Here is a 21,048-nt window from a genome sequence, read left to right on the forward strand (position 1 = left end):
TGGCTACAGGAAGGGAATGATCAAATGATTAGGTCGATTGACTCTTAAGCTAACAGGCTCCACACAATCTTGTGATTGGAAGAAAGGCTGGTACACATCCCACGTAAATTATCGGTAGATATGTGCAATGACTCTTTATTACAATTCTCATCAGTGGGATAACATTTTTAGCAGTAATTTTGTGAATGAAGTGATCGTTCAGAGAAAGGTTTCTTGCTTTTTAGAGACGATCAGCAAGCTTGGTAAAGAAAAAAAAAATGTTGTTGTCAAACCTTAAAACCACTAAAGGGTTTCACCCTGTCGCTCTAATCTCATTTACTCTCTCTCTCTCTCTCTCTCTCTCTCTCTCTCTCTCTCTCTCTCTCTCTCTAAGAGGGAGAGGGGCAGATGCAATTAAAAAGCAATTAGTGAGAGATTTCTAAATCAGATGGACCTGAAGAGCTTTTCGCCAAATTACATAAGCAACAACCTGAATTATACATGAACCAGCTTGCCCAGCTCTGAATTATACATCACTCGTTACTTTTTTTTTAATTTTGAATAAGCAACTACCTTCGTGTAGATAATGTTCGCTTTTACTGGTAAACAAAGGGTTGCACCTAAAACTTTAAACATAGATTTTTTTATGAATGCAAATACAAATGTTTCAGTTATCATTTCATAAATTATTTTAGAACTAAACTTTACAAAAAAAAAAAATCGATGTGGCTGAATTTTTTATTTTATTATTACGAAGCCTACATTCTATATATAGCTATGACATTCAGTATACAATACTAGTATAAAGATATTTGTTATAAATTTTACATTATTGTGTTATGAACTGACACAAAGTTAATCATTTTTCAAAAAAATTTACGATGCCAATCTATCTTTGTTATCGAAACGTGCGGCACTGATTTATTATGAAATTTTACGTATTGTACATGCCATTCTCAGCTATAAAATCCAATGAGGTAACATTTTATGTCATCTACATCAGTTTCCTATATATATATATATATATATATATATATATATATATATATATATATATATATATATATATATATATATATATATATATATATAAATATATACACACACACACACACACACACACACATATTATATATATATATATATATATACATATATACATATATACATATATATATATATATATATATATATATATATATATATATATATATATACACATATATATATATATATATATATATATATATATATATATATATATATATATATATATATATATATATATATATATATATATATATATATATATATATATATATATATATATATATATATATATATATATATATATATATATATATATATATATATATATATATATATATATATATATATATATATATATATATATATATATATATATATATATATATATATATATATACATATACATATATATATATATATATATATATATATATATATATATATATATATATATATATATATATATATATATATATATATATATATATATATATATATATATATATATATATATATATACATATATATATATATATATATATATATATATATATATATATATATATATATATATATATATATATATTATTATAATTTACAAGAAGTCGCTGCACAGCGCACCTCCCCCCCCACCTAATTTACCCTTTGTTTATCGAGAATAAAGTCGCCGCTGCATAGCCAATTGTATTTGACCTAGATATCAGAGCAAAGTTATCAACATTTCGATCTGTCCCTCTTTTTACCTGGAACAGATATTGAGATGACACGGATAAAAAAGGGCAAGGAGAGGAGACGGAATGCCGCTCCCTAAGCAGCTTAGCCCAACTAAGCTGCTTAAAACAACCTTCTAAAGGCAGATTAAGCTGCTGAATTGTCTTACCTTTCGCAGGGCCGGGGAAGAGGCAACCGATCGCTGACCACCTGGCAAATAACACATCGTTTACACACGGCCCAGGTATCGAGAGAAGTTCGTCACATGGGCACGACCTGGCAGCATGCCTTAAAAGGGAAGACAGCAGTAGCAGTAAGCAGTTAGTCGTGTGAGCAGTAGACATGCAGTCATAGGGGACAGCCATACACGCGGACGAGTGATCCAGTTGCTGAGAGAACATTCATCCCCCCGGCCCCACCACGCCCCCGTCCGACTCCAGACAGTCATCCTCGAGGGCACCGCCATACATGTGATCGTCCCTCGTCATTCTTCGCCAGAGGCCCGCTTCCCCTAAGGTAAAGTGCGAGTAAACTTTTCAGTCACGACAGTTTGCCCTTTGGAAAGTTATAGGAGTGCCAGTATTTCACCTCTGTCCTTGTGCCAGTTTATCCAGTGCCATTTCCAATGTCCTGTATTCAAATGTAAGGTGGTCATTCATTTCTCGAGTCATCGGCACCCTCAGTGCAGACTCGAGTCATATTCTGTGTTAAATTGTTCCTTTACTGGCGTGTAATGTGTAAATCTCTCTTGCAGAGGGACCTATTCGCAGTGGACTCATCTTGGACTGTGCCTTGCCCTTAGTCAAGACTCCAGTAGAAGGATCTTCAGGTGCTGCAAGCCCTTTATCAATTTACTTATCCATTTTCCCTCTTAATGCTTTCTTTTGTAAATATAATTCCTTAATTTATCCTAAGTGTTTACGTAACATTTCCTTGCGAAGTAGAGCCCTCAGCTCCTAAAATCACCCCTTTTTTCTTGATTTTTTACGATTTCCCTTTACTTAAGTCAGAACTCCAAGGCCAATTAAATAAAGTTTCCGTTGTTGGCCTGTAAAAATACCATAAACCCAGGGAAATACGTAAAAATGGCGACCTGGCCTTAGATCTCGTTTAACAGTTGCATTTTCCCCTCTATCGTTGCTTCATTGCATTTGCAACTCACGAAATCAGCAATTAGCAAAGCTAAGCTGGGTGCGAGACAAATTCTGAACTTGTTACCAAGAGCACAGACGAAGATAGTTCCACGTAAGTAATGTGCTTATCTTAGCAAATTTTTTTTTTTTACAATCACGACTGTTCCTAGGAATTAGGAATAGGGACGCATGTATTCACTGAGAGAAGATAACCGCCGTATTAGATTCGTTAATGCATGCCTTTCAGGATAGGTAGTTAGGAAATAACCAGTGATAACCATTCTTTGATTCGAGGAATAGTGCGAAATTCCACTGTGTTAAAATCTTTGCCATATTTTTGCTTCGAGGAATAGTGCAAAATTCCTCTGTGTTAAATTTTACTTTGCATTTTGGATTAGCGAATTATTTAGGCACCAATAAATTCCCACGTGGGACAAGACAAAATCATCTCACATTCCTCTCTCTCAGTTTAGTTAAAACTCGAATTAGGTGTGAGGAAAGTGAAATTTTGAACTCCGCTTCTAGGGAAAATTACTAGGTCATTTTTATTGTTATCCTCTCATTCCCGGGAAATTCCCCGGAGTCACAGACAGTCTGTAAATAGACGGGGTCATTCACACAGAATCTAAAAATAACTCTGGTGAGAGTCAGACGACCTTCACCGCCCCCCCGCCCCCTGCCCGCATGTGTACCCTCTTTTCATTCATTCCCGAGTAGTTTGTTGTTCCTACTCGAGCCACTCTCAGCAAAATTTTTTTTTGGCGGGGTTTTATCCCGTTAGTAATTTCTAAGTCCTAAGGGACTAATCGTATTTCCAAGTCCTACAAGCAAACCAATTAAAATCCTACGTCGCACGAGGTGAGAATTTCTCAACCAAATTCCAAGTCTTAAGAGACTCCTAAAAATTCTACGTCGCAAGAAGCGAGCATTTCTAATTCCTACTGGAAAACCAAATTCCAAGTCTTAAGAGACTACTAAAAATTCTATGTCGCAAGAGGCGAGAATTTCTAATTCCTGCGGGAAACCCAAAATCAAGTCCTTTTGAGACCTTATGTTAGTGTATTTCACACACATTTAAGCCTTTATGGGACTGATCATTCCAGTTCGTTAGAACAACACGTTGATTTCACGCTACAGCCGGCCAAGTCCGAGCGTGACATAAAATCCAGTTATGTCTTCCAAGACGCATATTAACATTCGTTTGCCACGAACAACCACGTCTTACTCAGGCATATTTGATTCGTTAGAGGTCCAGTCCATATGACCATTATTTCAAGATGGCTACTGCCAGAATCCAACAAAATGAGGACTCCAAATTCTACATGTCCGCTGGAAAGGACATGGGACTATCAGGGCAAGCTCTGAGAGACCGGGTTCAAGAGAGAGAGTGGACGATGCCAAGGCGGAGAGAGAGAAAGAAAGAATTGCCCAAGAGAAACCAAGAGGAGCTAGAACGTCAAGAGCAGGAGAGAGAAAGAATTGCCCAAGAGAGAAGGGAGGAGAGAGAATGGATTGCCCGAGAGAGAAGAGAGGAGCTGGAACAGGGGGAGCAAGAACGACAGTGCGCCCATGAGCTCCAGATGTTAGAACGACAGAACGCCACTCCCCTCCTGCAGGAATGAGTGCCCTCAACCAAGCTCATGGCGTTCATGCCAAAATGGACAGAGTCCGAACTGAAGTATGGCTTGAAAGGGCCAACAAGTCCTGGCAGTGCTGCATCCTCTCCCCAAGGAACTCTCCCCTTGTTCTCACTAAATTCCTGGGAGGGAATTCATCATTTTACTACCATGCCCCCTCTCCTCGGCAGAGGATAGGGGAAAACTGGGAAGCCATACGCCATTTGTTACGAAGGCGTATGAGATTACCCCCGAGTGGTGAGGAGATGTTGGAGAGAGCAGCCAAGAGAAGTAGGCCAGATTTGGTCCGATTGGACGTACCATTCTGAGCAGGCGTTAGCCAAATGGCTCAAGTCCGAAGAAGCCACTAGCACCGCCGAGGTACTCGGGCGATTTAAATTTGAGCATTTCATGCGCTACGCACTCCTGCCCTCGCCACTCATGTAGTGGAAAAAGCCCCTGCAACACTCACTGAGTGTTGCCGGATAGCAGACATGTGGGAGACTCACCACCCTCAGGAAGGATCCGTGGGGCAGAAGATAAATCTCCCGCCCCTCCTCGGTGGATCAAATTCCCATAAGAAGACGGGGAATTCCTCTGAGCAGTGCCGAAACAAGAAAACAGCACCTCTTTCTCCCGGACAGCCACCCAATAACTCAACTGCGCCCTCCACAGGGGCAGCGCAGAAAGACTTTAGCCAGACCTTGTGCACGATGCGCAAGGTTTATGGCCATTCTCCCTCGCTGGCGAAATGCCCTGACAATAATAAATCAAATACTCCCGCCGTCGCCTTGGCCGTCACAAATTCCAAGTCATTGGGCCCTCCCGCAGGAGGCCCCATATATGTGGCCCCTCCCTGAGGCAGCCACCCCGCGCACCGAGTCACAGCATTCGATGACTCGGGCGCGCAAATCTCCCTCATACGACAGGACAGAGTTCCCTCTGGAGCTATCATCAATAGACAAAAACTCATCACGATCGAAAGAGTAAATCAATTTAAAATGATACTCCCTACTGTCCAATTGAGAGTCACAAGACCTCATCAATCAAAAATTTGCAATCTTGCAGTAGCAAGCCATCTCCCCGGAGGCTATGACGTCATCCTGGGACAGGACTTTCAGTCCCCACAGAAATCATGACAATCCAGGGGTCCACATTCCCCAACTCTTTCCTCAAGCACGAGTAATCCTCCCCCACTTCTCCCACAGTCAAGACTGGCGCCCCCTGGGTACCATGAGCGTGTGCAGTCCCTACCAGTGCCACCTGAGTACGACGTACAGTGGCCCCCTCGATCGGTCCCCGATCCAATTCCAGTGCCCGGCCCTGCCTCAGTGCCAGTGCCAGGGCCCCAATCAGATCTCCCTCCCGGAGATGCCAAATTCCTGCCATTGCCTCTTGCATGCACTGAGCAGTGCCAAGCTCCGTCCGTCCTGACCGACAAGCACAAGAAACCTCTGATAGTGCCTGCCTCTGCCTTAGTGCCAGCACCAGAGCACAACCCTGATCTCCATTCAAGGGATCCAACTCAGTACCACCTCTCTTCTCCTGGCTTGGCACCGCTACCAGCATCGGTAAGAGAGACGGTTCCTCTCAACTACAGCGGAAGTTCACCTAAAGGTGCGGCCTCACAACCCGTGCCTGAGCTGGTCATTGATACCTGCAAGCCTCTCGCACCGCCCCCGACTGCCTCCTCTCTGCCTCAGTCCGTCGCCAACGCAATCACGAGTCAGGATTTTGCCATCTCTCACTTGGCCGATGAACTCCAAGAGCTGCGACGGATCATGGTAGAACTAGAGCCGAAAACTCCTGCGTCAGCTGTCGCAGCAGCAGGCACAGGTGGCACTTCATGCCGCCCTCCGGTCTCGGGCCCTCTGCTTCCCCAGCCGAGGACGACTGTCCAAGTAGGAGAAGTTCAGGCGGAATTACCACGGGCGTGGGATTTTCCGGGTAGTTTCGAAAGAGCTCTAGAGCTCCCCTGGCACCTGTGCCACCATTTCATCTTTCGAAGGTCTTGGCACCTCTAATCCAGAAGAGGATGTTAAGGCCCTCCACTATCTTCTTCCGTTCCTCTGGAACTTTTATCCCTTATTCTTCTCTATTAATCTTTTCTTAAATTATCACCACAAGAGGCAATTAAATATGGGATACCACTCCCATCAAAATGCATAATTCATTGAGAATAACAGTGGGAAGTGGCACGCCCTTGCGCCCCTACCTTGGCACAGGGCATGCGTGTCAGCTCTTCCTGAAGGAGTTGCGCCCTTCGGGTTCCCTTTTTCAGCCCTGGAGCTAAGAGATAGTCCCGGCCGTAAATTATAGGCGAAGGACGATAAATTCCCTCATAACACAATAAATACCTCACTCTATTACCCTTGGCTCTTCTGCCAACATCATTTACTCTTTTATTTGTTTATTTATTTTTCTGTTTTAATGAATCATCCCGTCATAAACTCCTGCCCTTGTGATTTTAAATGCCACCTTCAGAAAAATTAAACTCACAATCCTTTATAGTGCAGCAGATTGCTGTAAAAATCGTTCAGATAGTGAAACAAAGCATGAAATTTGGCACAAACATTCCTAAGACTACGCTCTCTTAGAAAGGGCGCTGGCCACCTGAAAATCCAAGATGGCGGCTATTTTTCAAAATGGCCGCCATCTATGTTGAGATTCACTGGTTTGGGAGCATCTATTGGATGGAATATGCCAGTTTTTTTTTTAAACCTCGACTTTTAGGTTATAAAAATGTTCCATACCACACATTTTATTGAAAAACCCTTACTAAATGAATTGTAACCAAGATGGCGTACAAAATGGTTTGCCATAAAAGTTTTTTTTTTCTATCCACAGCGCTAGCAGACATAGAGACCAACTGTTTTTATTTAATGGTATATTCATGTGATCAGACAGTTTAACTAATATGCTATTTTCAACTGAAATAGTAATGGTATGGTCACATACAACATTGTGTCTAAGACTGTAACCATAAAAGAAAAGAAGAGAAATACGGACAAAACGCAAAAATCTATGTATAGGTCTCTCAACCTACACCATTGAAAAATTCGAGGATAAGAAGGTAGGCATAGCATGACACGTTGGATGCTCAAGCTAGATTATCTACTGAAGAGGGCAAATTTATCTAGACTTCACATTTGCAAGTGCACAGAGCTGTGCAGGGAAGACCCAGCTTGTAGCACTTGCACCTTTCCTGACAGCCTGCTTTGCATCCACATTTGGTAAGCTGTTGGCAACTCTTGGCTAAGGGCGAGTTGGTTGTCCAGAGGACTTGCCATGCTTCACCAGACTTTTGCCATCCCCACTAAAGGCATTGGTCTGGCTGTGAGCTGGTCAAGAGCCATTGCTGAGAACTGGCGACTGGTCTTGTTTGAGCAAAGTTGCACGTGTTGGAGGAGAGCTTGGTTGTGCAACTCTGGGTGTGAACTCTAGGGTAACATGTCCCTGAGGTGATCCAGGCAGCCAACGAGTGCATGGTTTTGTATTATTGTTGGAAAACCTCTAGGGTTCAGCTCTTGCAGCCTGAGCAGTAGAGGACAAAAATTTGGCCTCACAGGAAGGACCTGATCAGTTCCATAATATCACAATTTCATAGACAACACCATGTGCCAGAAGTGAACTGTGGACTCTGCTGTCCTTCTCCTGGCCCAGGTCAGTGGACCACTGCACAAACTCAATGCCTGCTCAGGCTGTTTGGCTTTCAGCACAGATAGTCAGTGTATGCTGTCCTCAGGAGTTTGTAGAACTTCTAGAGAAGAACCTGGTGCATCTGCCAAGGTTACACTTGCAGCTGACAGGAAGGATTCTGCAGTTCCAGATGAAGCAACTCCTGCCTCCACCAGAGCTCCTGAGGAGAACCACTGCCATGAAGAAGAGCAGAGGTGAGAGATGTCATTGCAGCCATCTCAATGTGCAGACCACCAAACATTACCAGATACTTGTCTGTCTGTCATACTGAGAGAAAGAACTGCCACTGCACCTGCTTTGCTGGCATGGATTGGCACATTGTGATTATGAAGTATCTGGCCAGGGTTCAGAAAATCAGTGACATCCTGCACTTTCTGCATCACGTGTTTGATCGTAGCAACAGAATGAGCCTGATCACGCAGGAGAGGAAGCAATGAAGTTATGGTTACTTCCAATTCTGGGCTTGGTCTTCATTGAAGCTGGATGAGCTGACCACGTCAGATTCACTGCATCATCTATTTCCTGGGTGACTATGACCTTGTCTAGCCACTGATACTCCAGTGCAAAGTGGCCCCAAGATATCTGTGTCTTTGGTATTGCAGTGTTTGGTGGCACAGGTTCTTTGTTTGAAAGGAAGCTGGTGAGATGTTTGTGAATGTGTCCGGCAATTCAGGCACTTTCACTTTCAGGTGCAAACTTTAGTTGCTGTCTTTCCTGTCCAGTGTTCTCCTTGGTGGGGTGCTGAAATATGGAGATGCTAGTTCCATGGAAGGAGGTAGTGGGCAGTTGCAGATGAGTTGTGGTCGATGTTGTCCATCACTGCAGTGGTGAACAACCCTTTTCGCAGTACTGGGGGACAGACCACACCCATCCTCCACATATTTGCTAACTGTGGCATCTCCTATACTGGCAGAGACCTCCAGTACTCTGTCATAAGAGATACTGAGGCCATACTGATGTAGCATTTCAACCAGGTTTCTCTTCCTGGTTTTGGCATAGACTGAGAGTCCCATGTAGACTGGGAATGGTGTTTCTCTGTCTTTGGAGTGTCTATGAGTTGTTGCTCCCTCTTTGTATCGGGAGTAGCAGTTGAACTGCATGAGCTGTGCAATGGCCTGGTCTGACTTTGATGCTCCAAATCGTAACTGTGACTTGATGTCAGCCCCATGCTCAACCATCCCTACAAACTGGAGCAGGAGAGGAGGCACAGAATTTCGTACACAAGCCTCAGAAAATGTGCCATCAAACCGTGACTGATGATCAAGTATAGACTTTCTGAGAATATTTGCTGCTTTAGCAATGATAACTGCCTCTGAAAGATCAGATGATTGAGCAAGTGCTTTTCCCACATCCTTTTGAAATGCAAGTAATACATCTCTGCCAGATTTATGAGCCTCAAGTTCTGGAATTTCTGCCAGAAGTTTGTCTTTGAGTCTCGTGGAATTTACACTTGGTGACTCTACACCTAATTGTTCCAGACGTTGTTGGTAGAGGTGGCAAATATCTGCCAGCCGAAATGTGACTGGATCATCTGAACAAAGGTTGTTTTCAACAATGTATGTCATCAGTTCTGACAGAACTAGTGGATACACATCTGATTCTGACTCAGTGCTACCTTGGTCTTTCTCAAGGCTCCTCAGGTAGGACCTTTTCTGTTGTAGAGGGCACAAAGACAGGCATGGTGATACTTAAACTCCTGTGCAATGACATCCCCACCAGTCAACTTAGCAAGGAGCTTGCCATCACTAAGCATCTCTGCACATTCACGCAATTTCAAGTCAAGGCCCTTAGTACTAGCCTGTCTGAGATCAGATGCAGGTGCCACTTTCTCACAGAAAATGCAAACTTCATTGTCATGACTGGTTCGGCGCAGTTTTGCGACTAGTCTCAGTGTTGCTGGTCTGGTCATTGGATTGTCGCTTTCTTGCACGGTCCAGTTTAGTGTTGTTAAACAACAAGCGACAGTTCACATGGTATTTGCTGCATTTTCCTGAGAGTGGCCTCTATGCCATCACCTTCATCCAGCCTTGCTGGATCCATTATCAGTGGCATTTCATTAATTTCACTGAACATGGGAATGTTCCTTGCCAGCATTGTGTACCCATCATGGTCTAGGACATGATGACTTGGAGGTGATGTCAAGTGCTCACCTCTTTGTCCTTCTGACAAAGACAACACAAACTCCAGTTTGTTTTTCTACTGCTCAATATTGGATTGGCATCACATTCTGCCATGATTTCACTTTTTGATTAAGGCCGAGGGGTTATCCTTTACCACCTTAAACAAGCACACATTCCTGTATGGGATTCAACTAGGTTCGGTCTCCTACACCTAGCCCGATCATTCATCCAGTGCCATTTAAGTCCCGTGTGATCTGTGCACCATCCGGGTAAGTACATGAACCATCATGTACAGCCCCCATACCCTTGGCTCGGCTCTCCGCGCTGGCACATCCTGTCTATTCAGGTGCGGCTATCTAACTATAGCTGGTCTGGGGCTGTTAGAAAGCATTTGGGACACTAAACTAAACTATACTACAACTACTAGTCTAAGACTACAGGATTAGTAAAGCTGGATTAGCTGGCACTGAACCCCATGCTGAGTTACACAGCAGTGATGTCACCAGTGTGCCCTGGTTGTGTGCAGACATACACTCTTTTACATTTATTAATTTTCCTTCAAAAATTGATGAGTTATTCGAAAGAGATGGCCTCATTAGGATCTAAAACCACAGAAACCAAGATCCATGCTTAAAACGATAATTGTTGAACGGGCATTATTTCTCATATAATTATTGTTTTCTACCTTTTCTTGGCAGCCATATAGCCCCATATTTAAAGGTAAACTGTACTGGGAAGTTACAGAAACATAATATTCATAAGAAATAGTATGGAAGAGCTTTTTACCATATTGCTAGAAGCAAATACATGCCATTCTAGTGAAAAATTAGCCAAAATCTGTCGATACTGGCCGCCATCTTGAATTTGGCCGCCATATTAAATTTTTATTTGTTTCTGATAGAGGGAACTTTAAAGAGCACTTTTGCAAAATTTCATGCTTGTTTCACTATCTGAACGATTCTTATGAAATATGCAATTATCTGCTGCACTAGTACACGGTCACGCTTTCATTAGTAACACCCTGTTCATTTTCCTTTTGTTATTTTTTTTCTTCCTTCTAAGAACTCTACTTTGTCCTAGACCCTTCATCTTTTGTCTGCTTATCCCGTCATAACATTGAGCGAGTATCTATTTATAGCCTATACCTGAGTAAGGACAGTGGACGCATAAAATTAGCGTGGTTTAAAGTTAGCAAATTAAAACTTGCGAATACTCTCGCTCTCCCATAACTGTCAAAATCCCTGGTGAAGTTGTCAGCCGTCAACTGTCGAGTTGGCGAATTGTGTATCGTCATTACAATATCACGTAAAGGGGATGTCATTTACAAAAATAAACACTGTGTTATCAGTTACACCGCCTCTTCAAGGCATACTAACCGCATGCCTTGTTTATTTAGAATTAAGGAACTTATATGTAAATTAATTCTTAAATTTTGTCTCCTGCCTCAAAATTATCTTGTCCTCGCAATCTTAAAGTAATGCATACCGTAAATTTGAAGAAATTAATGGGTCATGTTAAAGTAATTTAATATTAATATGTTGGAAGTATATAGAGTAAAGCTTATTTCCATTTTGTGGGGATAGAGTAAAGTAAAACCAGCTGTGCTGACTTCTTGAATATCAACATACAAGCCCGAATGAAGGCTCGTATGTTATCTTCCATGGGGAGCTATTATAATTTACAAGAAGTCGCTGCACAGCGCGCCTCCCTGCCTCCCCCCCCCCACCTAATTTACCCTTTGTTTATCGAGAATAAAGTCGCCACTGCATGGCCGATCGTATTTGACCTAGATATCAGAGCAAAGTTATCAACATTTTGATCTGTCTCTCTTTTTACCTGGAACAGATATTGAGATGACATGGATAAAAAGGGCAAGGAGAGGAGACGGAATGCCGCTCCTTAAGCAGCTTAGCCCACTAAGATGCTTAGAACAACCTTCAAAAGACAGATTAAGTTGCTGAATTGTCTTACCTTTCGCAGGACCGGGGAAGAGGCAACTGATCGCTGACCACCTGGCAAATAACACATTGTTTGCACACAGCCCAGGTATTGAGAGAAGTTTTGCACATGGGCACGACCCGGCAGCATGCCTTAAAAGGGAAGACAGCAGCAGCGGTAAGCAGTTAGTCGTGTGAGCAGTAGACGTGCAGTCATAGGGGACAGCCATACACGCTGGTGAGTGATCCAGTTGCTGAGAGAACAATCATTCCCCCCTCATCCGACTCCCAACAGTCATCCTCGAGGGCACCGCCATACGTGTCATCGTCCCTCGTCATTCTTCGCCAGAGACCCGCTTCCCCTAAGGTAAAGTGCGAGTAAAGACTTTTCAGTCAAGACAGTTTGCCCTTTGGAAAGTTATAGGAGCGCCAGTATTTCACCTCTGTCCTTGTGCCAGTTTATCCAGTGCCATTTCCAATGTCCTGTGTTCAAGTGTAAGGTGGTCATTCATTCCTCGAGTCATCGGCACCCTCAGTGCAGACTCGAGACATATTCTGTGTTAAGTTGTTCCTTTACTGGCGTGTAATGTGTAAATCTCTCTTGCAGAGGGACCTATTCACAGTGGACTCATCGTGGACTGTGCCTTGCCCTTAGTCAAGACTCCAGTAGAAGGATCTTCAGGCGTTGCAAGCCCTTTATCAATTTACTTATCCATTTTCCCTCTTAATGCTTTCTTTTGTAAATATAATTCCTTAATTTATCCTAAGTGTTTACGTAACATTTCCTTGTGAAGTAGAGCCCCCAGCTCCTAAAATCACCCATCTTTCTTGATATTTTACAATTTCCCTTTACATAAATCAGAACTCCAAGGCCAGTTAAATAAAGTTTCCGTTGCCAGCCTGTAAAAATACCATAAACCCAGGGAAATGCATAAAAAAATATATATAGCCTATAATATACATACATTATATATATATATATATATATATATATATATATATATATATATATATATATATATATATATATATAGGCCTATATATATACACACACACACACACACACACACACACACACATTACATTATTATCACACACACATATATATATATATATATATATATATATATATATATATATATATATATATATATATATATATATATATATATATATATAGATATGTATATATATATGTATATATATATATATATATATATATATATATATATACATATATATATATATATATATATTTATATGTGTGTGTGTGTATACGTGTGGTAGGAGGCGGGAGGTGCCTGCACGTGCATTCACGTTTTGTACATATCCACAGATGTTAAAGTAACTTACAATAAAATGACAAATTTATGAGCCTGGCAAAGTCTTGTAACCTATATCCCCAGTGAAAAACCAAGCTAACAATTTCTCTGATGTAAATATAGGGGCGGTTGTTTGTTCCATTACCTTTCAAAATAACTTTATTTCCGTATTACGGTTTGGTCATGTAGGGAAAATTACACAGGATCGCTTGGCCCAAAGAATGCAAACTTCTCTAGTCTTTGGAGGGGGGAAGGAAAGGGAGAAAGAGAATATATTGATCAGTTGGAAAAAGAGTTCATGAAAAGTATCCAAAGAAAAGTAAAAAAATGGATAAAGTTTTTCTATTCCATTTTTCATATAGTTAAGAGTGATATTTTTTCAGTCAGCGAAAAAGAAGCAAACAAAGCTTTAGTGTACAGGGGAAACCGCAGAGCTGTCATTCGGAAAGGCAAAATGTTCAGATTAATTCAACCAATTTACAAGGAATCACAATCTACCATAGTTTTATTTGACTGCGGATATACGAAGGGAGATTTCTTTGTTTTTATTTCGATTAATCCGGGAGCTTAATAAAGAAATCACGGGAAAGAAACTATCGAAAGAAAATCCTTTAAAGCGAGGGAGGAAAAAAAGGAGGGAGTAAGAGATTGACTGATAAAGAGGGTTAAAGATGAAATAACGACAAATGAAATAAAAGTATGATACGAAGATGATAATAAAACAGAGGCAACAGGAAAGAGAGGAGTAACTTCGACAATTATATACAGTTTCTTACAGTGAAGTGGAACTTCTCGAAGAAAAATTACATCATAGGAAAGGTGATTTAAGGGTCATATGATATTGGTAAAGAGAATCAAATGAAAGGTATTCAAGAAGTTGGCTTTTGATATACATTAATTTCGCTGCAGCGGGAGAATCTAAAATAAAAATAGGGAAAAGCCGAAATGCAGAGGATTGATCACATGGTAATTGTCGGTTATCTACACAACAGTGCACGGGAGATAATTGTTAGTTATCTATGCGACAGCATACGGTATCTTGTGTTGTAGCAGCAAAACGTTTGAGTTATTAAATTATATTAGTGGAATACAAGGAAAGTTAAAAAAAATTGAGTTTATAATCATTCACAATCAGTCAAGAATTAATAAAAAAAAAGCAAAAACAACACCAATTAACATTAACACCAATAATAACGCGAACAATAACATGAGTAATTATTTTGATGGATGATTCAACTATGAACCTCAACTAGGAAAATATATAGTCGTTTTTCACCTTCAAACAATAACATTATTACTCACCTTCCACCTCGTTGTCTCGAAGTTACTGTCCAACACCACATTCTCTGAAAGACAAACAAAAAATGTCAATAAAAAATTAAGCTAAAAAATTCACATAATTTTTTTAATGCATGAAGGACGAAAATACGAGATGGACGAAAGTCACAGGGCATTCGTTTTCAAAAATATTTATACATATTATTTTGATACAGATTTGTACATTTCATTTTAATACATGAGGGGTGAAATCACCTAAGGCTTTTTTTTTCCAAGCAATCATTTCCACCCTTCTCGAAGATGATAAAATATGAATGAGATATGTCAACTCAACATTTTAAGTGTATTTACTAATATAAATGAAACATTCATTCGTGTTTAAAATACGGATACGCTATGTCCTCCCTCATATTTTTAATGTACTTGTTGATATCACCAAAACATTCATTCATGTTTACGCTCGGTTTCCTTGAAACGACTTCATCCACGTTCGCAGGGCACGTCACAGCATGTGTATTTACTACTTCCATACCCGGTGCACAGAGGCATTCATTCATGAAAAACGAACAGACGTGACCAGGAAAGAGAGGAGAACGCCAAGCAAGAGAAAAAAGACAGTGCATAAAAGAGAGAGAGAGAGAGAGAGAGAGAGAGAGAGAGAGAGAGAGAAGGGAAAGAGTACGAAAAAATAACTGGACTTCCAAGACAGAGACGACAGAAGTAAACCCAATCAGTTTTGGCGAGAGCGATGTTCCTCTGGGGAAATTCTGGGTCCTTGGAGGTACCTCTCTGTTAGAGGCATACCTCGTAGTCTGTGCTTTCCCTCACGCACACAAGGGCAAGCACTCGAGGTACATAGGCGCACAGAGGGGAAGAAGCAGATGGGGTCAAGTTCTCATATTTGGAAGAGTGAGACAAACGTATGAAGAGGGGGAAACTTTTGCAGGTCCTTTTTATTCTCTTTTTTTTCTGAGTAAAGACGTTTTGGAGTCTATTCATACATATTCCATTCAGTGGTGATATATATATATATATATATATATATATATATATATATATATATATATAAGTGTGTGTGTGTGTGTGTGTGGTGTGGTGAGTGTGTATACACACACACACACACATACATATATATATATATATATATATATATATATATATATATATATATATATATATATATATATATATATATATATATATATATATATATACAGTATATATATATATATATATAATATATATATATATATATATATATATATATATATATATATATATATATATATATATTATATGTGTATATATAAATTTTTGACTCACATCAGGATCAGAACCCTTGCCTTTCAATTGAAAAAATCCTGGGTTCGATCCTGATGAAATCAGAAATTTATTACTGTTCCACACGTGATTACAAAGTTGATTATCTCTCTCTCTCTCTCTCTCTCTCTCTCTCCTCTCTCCCTCCCCTATATATATATATATATATATATATATATATATATATATATATATATATATATATATATATATATATATATATATATATATATACATATATATATATATATATATATATATATATATATATATATATATATATATATATATATATATATATTTACCTTACTATGCATAAACTGAAACTTCTCATACTCCATATTGCTTATACCACATCATTTTTAAATAACAACTGCATAGAGATCAGGAAGCCAAATACATATTAACAAGGATCACAGCAGAAAAAAGAATGAAACATACGGAAGAACTACAACATGTAGCAAACTACTGTGACAACAGTAAACAATATAACTGCAGGTCCAGCAACACAGCTTCACGTGGAAAAATGAGAACAAAGACGTGCTTTCCCTTGATACTGAAACCGCGCAGTCAGTGTCACATCGAAAGAGGAAAACCCACAGGGTTCCATTTCTCTTTCTCTCATCATCTGTTTTCTCTGACATCAATTATATTCCAGTTCTCTTCCTCCAGGACACGCCTACTGGGGATTTACATTTGAAGTTCGGAATATTTCATCTCGACTTACAATCTCTACTAAACGTCCGGTGGGAGACGTGTAGAATTTATGACTACATGTTTTGTTTGATGAATTTTTAAGATGTAAAGCTCTTACTGCTTTATGGAAGTAGTCATTTCAGTGGAGATTGTTAGATTTCTTAATTACAAAAATTTCTCACTAAAAGAGTAGAAGTTTCAGAAATGAAGAGGAAAACCTTTAAGACAGAAATATTATCGTAGATTAAAATATGAGTTACACAGTTTCGAGATGGTTTGATCAAGTACGGAATATGACTCAGAATGGCTCTGCAGAAAGACTACATAATGCGAAAGTCTTTCGATGAAGAGGGGAAAGGGAGAATAAGAATATACTGATTAAATGAAGTAAAATAGAGGGAGGAATAAAGGGGTCATAGTACCGGGAATTACCAAAGTTCTTCTAATGGTGCAGTGTGTAGAGGGGTGGCTGGAAGATGAATTTATTGAAGAATTACTCATTGTTTGTATACAACTTCGCGTGATGTTGATGGCCCTTCCTTTAGTATAGGTGCATGAAGCGCCAAATATTGTGGACGATTTCTTCATGATCCAGTAGTTAAAGTATGAAGGTGGGAGGTGTATAAATAGTTATGGCATATGAACCGCCACGGGTGTGTGTGTGTGTGTGTATATATATATATATATATATATATATATATATATATATATATATATATATACTGTATATATATATATATATATATATATATATATATATATATATATATATATATATATATATATATATTTGTGTGTGTGTGTGTGTGTGTGTGTGTATGTATATTTATGTATATATATGTAGATGTATATGCATATATATATATATATATATATATATATATATATATATATATATACATTGTGCCATTAATGGTTTTGTATTTACATAATTATCAAATTAACCAGTTGTTCATGCATTTTAAACAATTCGAACATTTCACTCATTGCCTACTTAGTGGTTGGGCCAATATAATAAATAGAATTAGTCAAAAGTGTCTTTGGAGTAAACTGGAAATTCATCTGAGATAATTTTTGCAACCATATTGTTAAAAGAATTATCAATGAATGTACCTTCATTACATTTTAACAATATCTTAGTTCAGGTCTTTTTTAAATTCGATAGTCTGTTCTAAGTGCAGTTTCAGTTCTTAAGCATATTTAAAGTCTTTTTACTTATTGTTTGGTGATGACAATGTTATTTTTTTCAAACAGTAATGATATTTTGCTCGTTAATGGCTTTGATCTTTATTTTGTGAAGCTTTCTTGTTAATGTCTCTATTTATTTATTTTACTTTGTACCCCGAAGAAGTATACGCACACACGAAAACGCTTGGTACCTGGTCTTTTCATTTTCACCTTTCATGTGGTTGTCTATATAATATATATATATATATATATATATATATATATATATATATATATATATATATATATATATATATATATATATATATATATATATATATATATATTTCAAGATTACAAGAACTAAGAGAATGGTCCAGCTAATGTAATTAGGGTCATCCATGATTTAGCAGGTAAAGTATAAAAAAGGCAGTAATTAGTGTCTTCTCTTTTCTCTGGAGCCACCTTCTATTGTGGAAAATGGCCTAATATTGTTAAAACTACATTACTATATAAAACAACCCAAAAAATTATCCTCAAAAATAAAACAAAAGGCCCTCCCTGATCAACACGAGCCAACAAGAAGATGCACGAACACAGCATCCATATTTTTCCTCTCAGTCATTTCACTTCGAACCGCCATAAACAGAAATCTTCAAGAAACACTATTTCATTCTTCTTTGCTAAATATAGACGAAAAGTAGCCTTCAGTTATGATTTAAAAAATAGCAAAATAGACTCACTTGTCCTTGCACAACGTCCTCGGCGCAGGCTTCCATTAAGAGTTGAAATAAGAAGAAAACACTTCTCAAGCAATTACTTTTAGAGTTTTCTTAACAAAAGCAAGATCTGGAAATATCTACATATTCCTATTTCCCTTTAAAAGGAACTAAAGTTTTTCTTTGTATAGGACACCATGAGCTAAATGATCCAGTTTTTTTGTTCTTTGCTTGTAGGAACTTTGTTTGTGTGTGCGTGTGTTTGTGTATTTGGGTGTATGAGTTTTATCCACCTACACATTTACATCTGACTTTTACTGCTAACGAATCGTCCATTTCTGCATTAAATTTTTTCCATCAAATAAACATCGTGGTCATCGAGAATCACACTCTGCCGTCCATCACCATATTGTGCTTCAAAATAAACCACAAATCATACCTCTGATATTCAAGAAATAAATTCTATATGGAGATTTCCAATTAAAAAGAAATATTTTATTCTCTTTTGGAATGACTGCGGTAAGATCATTTTCATGATACGGAATGGTTTCTCTTTATGTGTGTGAGAGTTTTTGTTCTTTAGGCCGTTGGATATACGTGGCGGAGAGTTTTTTTTTTTTTATCGAGCCGAAAGTATATAACGCAGGAACCAGAAAAGGGTGTGACACGGAAGAAAAGAATACTTGAAAAGTTGGAAGAAAAAATTGCAGGGAGTGGAGAAAGAGGAATGAATACAAAACGACCGGGAAGAATGCACGGAGAAATTAGATAAAAACTCTGAAAGGTAAATCTGGAAAAAAAATCTCTGGGAATATACAGAAAAAGAGGATTTAGAAAGAGGAGAATATTTGTTATAAATACATTCCATTTTCTACCGTTGGGAAATATGTATTTTTGATTTCGAAACTAAGATTTCCTTATTATGAAAACATTCGAGTAAAGGAAATTCATCAATGGAAAAAGTTTTTCGTCCTTAGACACATCTTAGCTATGTTATATGTTAATTAATTACCACTGAATTCATTTACGCAATTATTGATTTTAATCCTACCACAGCGCATGAGCAGTAAACAATCAAAATGATTGAAGTACGATTTAATTAAAAATATACAGAATGAGAGTCTATTTTCCTCAATGGTTTCTGTTTTATATTTATTATTATTGACGACAAGAAAATAACTATCAAGACAACTTCAGAACTGTTCATTCTCAGGAAATAATTACGAACATTTTTCAAGTTATGGAAGTGTCATCTCAAAGAGAAAAATATGTCTATCATGATACTTTAGGCAAAGAGATTTGACCAGCAAACAGATGAAAAAATGAACAGATAGATAAATAAACATTTTTACATAAAACTGACATTGCCTGTGCCCAAAACATCATGTAAGTAACAAATCCGGTGGATTTACTCTCAACAGAGATTAGTTGTAAAGATTTATTCTCTATACCCTTTCTCATGAATCATTATTACTGGATGTGTCATTTTCATTTGAACATATTTCTAATAATTAAATGATGCATAAGAACGGATAAATTATTTTGTTTACTTTTTCTTTTCTTTCTTAGCTCACCTAATCATACTTCCCCCTTGAGCGTGGGAATTTTCAAGAATCTGAAGGTACTTGGCTTGAAAAGGAATGGGCTACAAAGACGAGCAAAAGAAAGGGACTCAAATTAAAAAGAGGAAAACTCGGCTATCAAAGACAAAGAGGACAGAAGTAAAACCAATCAGCTTTCACAGAACGATGTTCCCAAGGGGAAATTCTGAGTCCCTGGGACACCTGCCCTCTGAGTATACCGTCACTCCTCAGTCCACCACCACACGGAAGTTTCAGGCGGGGGTAGGAGGAGAAGACCCAGAGTGTGCTGGAAAAGAAGGTAAATAAAGGGTTAATATTCGTTTTAATTCTTTCTTCTTATAAACAGTTTGATTTATTTACCAGTCTCTGCAGTTTCTCGTATCTATCATCAGCAAACATTAACTGCTCCATACTCCATTCACACTTATCTTACAACTTCGTCCCAAGGCCTGTTGCTTCTCTAACTTTTAAATCAGAGTATTCACTCAGAGTCTCCCTATTCTAGCACAAAGATCGAGAAAGGAAACCTTGTAAATGCCTTCAATGTGAGTAATCCGGAGACGTAAAATTGCTATAATTGTGCAAAGATAAGGGTATAATTACATTTACCGTAGGTACGTCCAGGTGTATTTATTCGTATTCAAAAGCAAGTACCCGGATACTCTAACACCAGTGGATTACGTTCGCACAGAAGACTGATTATGCATTGAAACATTAT

The sequence above is a fragment of the Macrobrachium rosenbergii genome, chromosome 42 (genome assembly GCF_040412425.1).
Source record: "Macrobrachium rosenbergii isolate ZJJX-2024 chromosome 42, ASM4041242v1, whole genome shotgun sequence".
Taxonomy (NCBI): Eukaryota; Metazoa; Arthropoda; class Malacostraca; order Decapoda; family Palaemonidae; genus Macrobrachium; species Macrobrachium rosenbergii.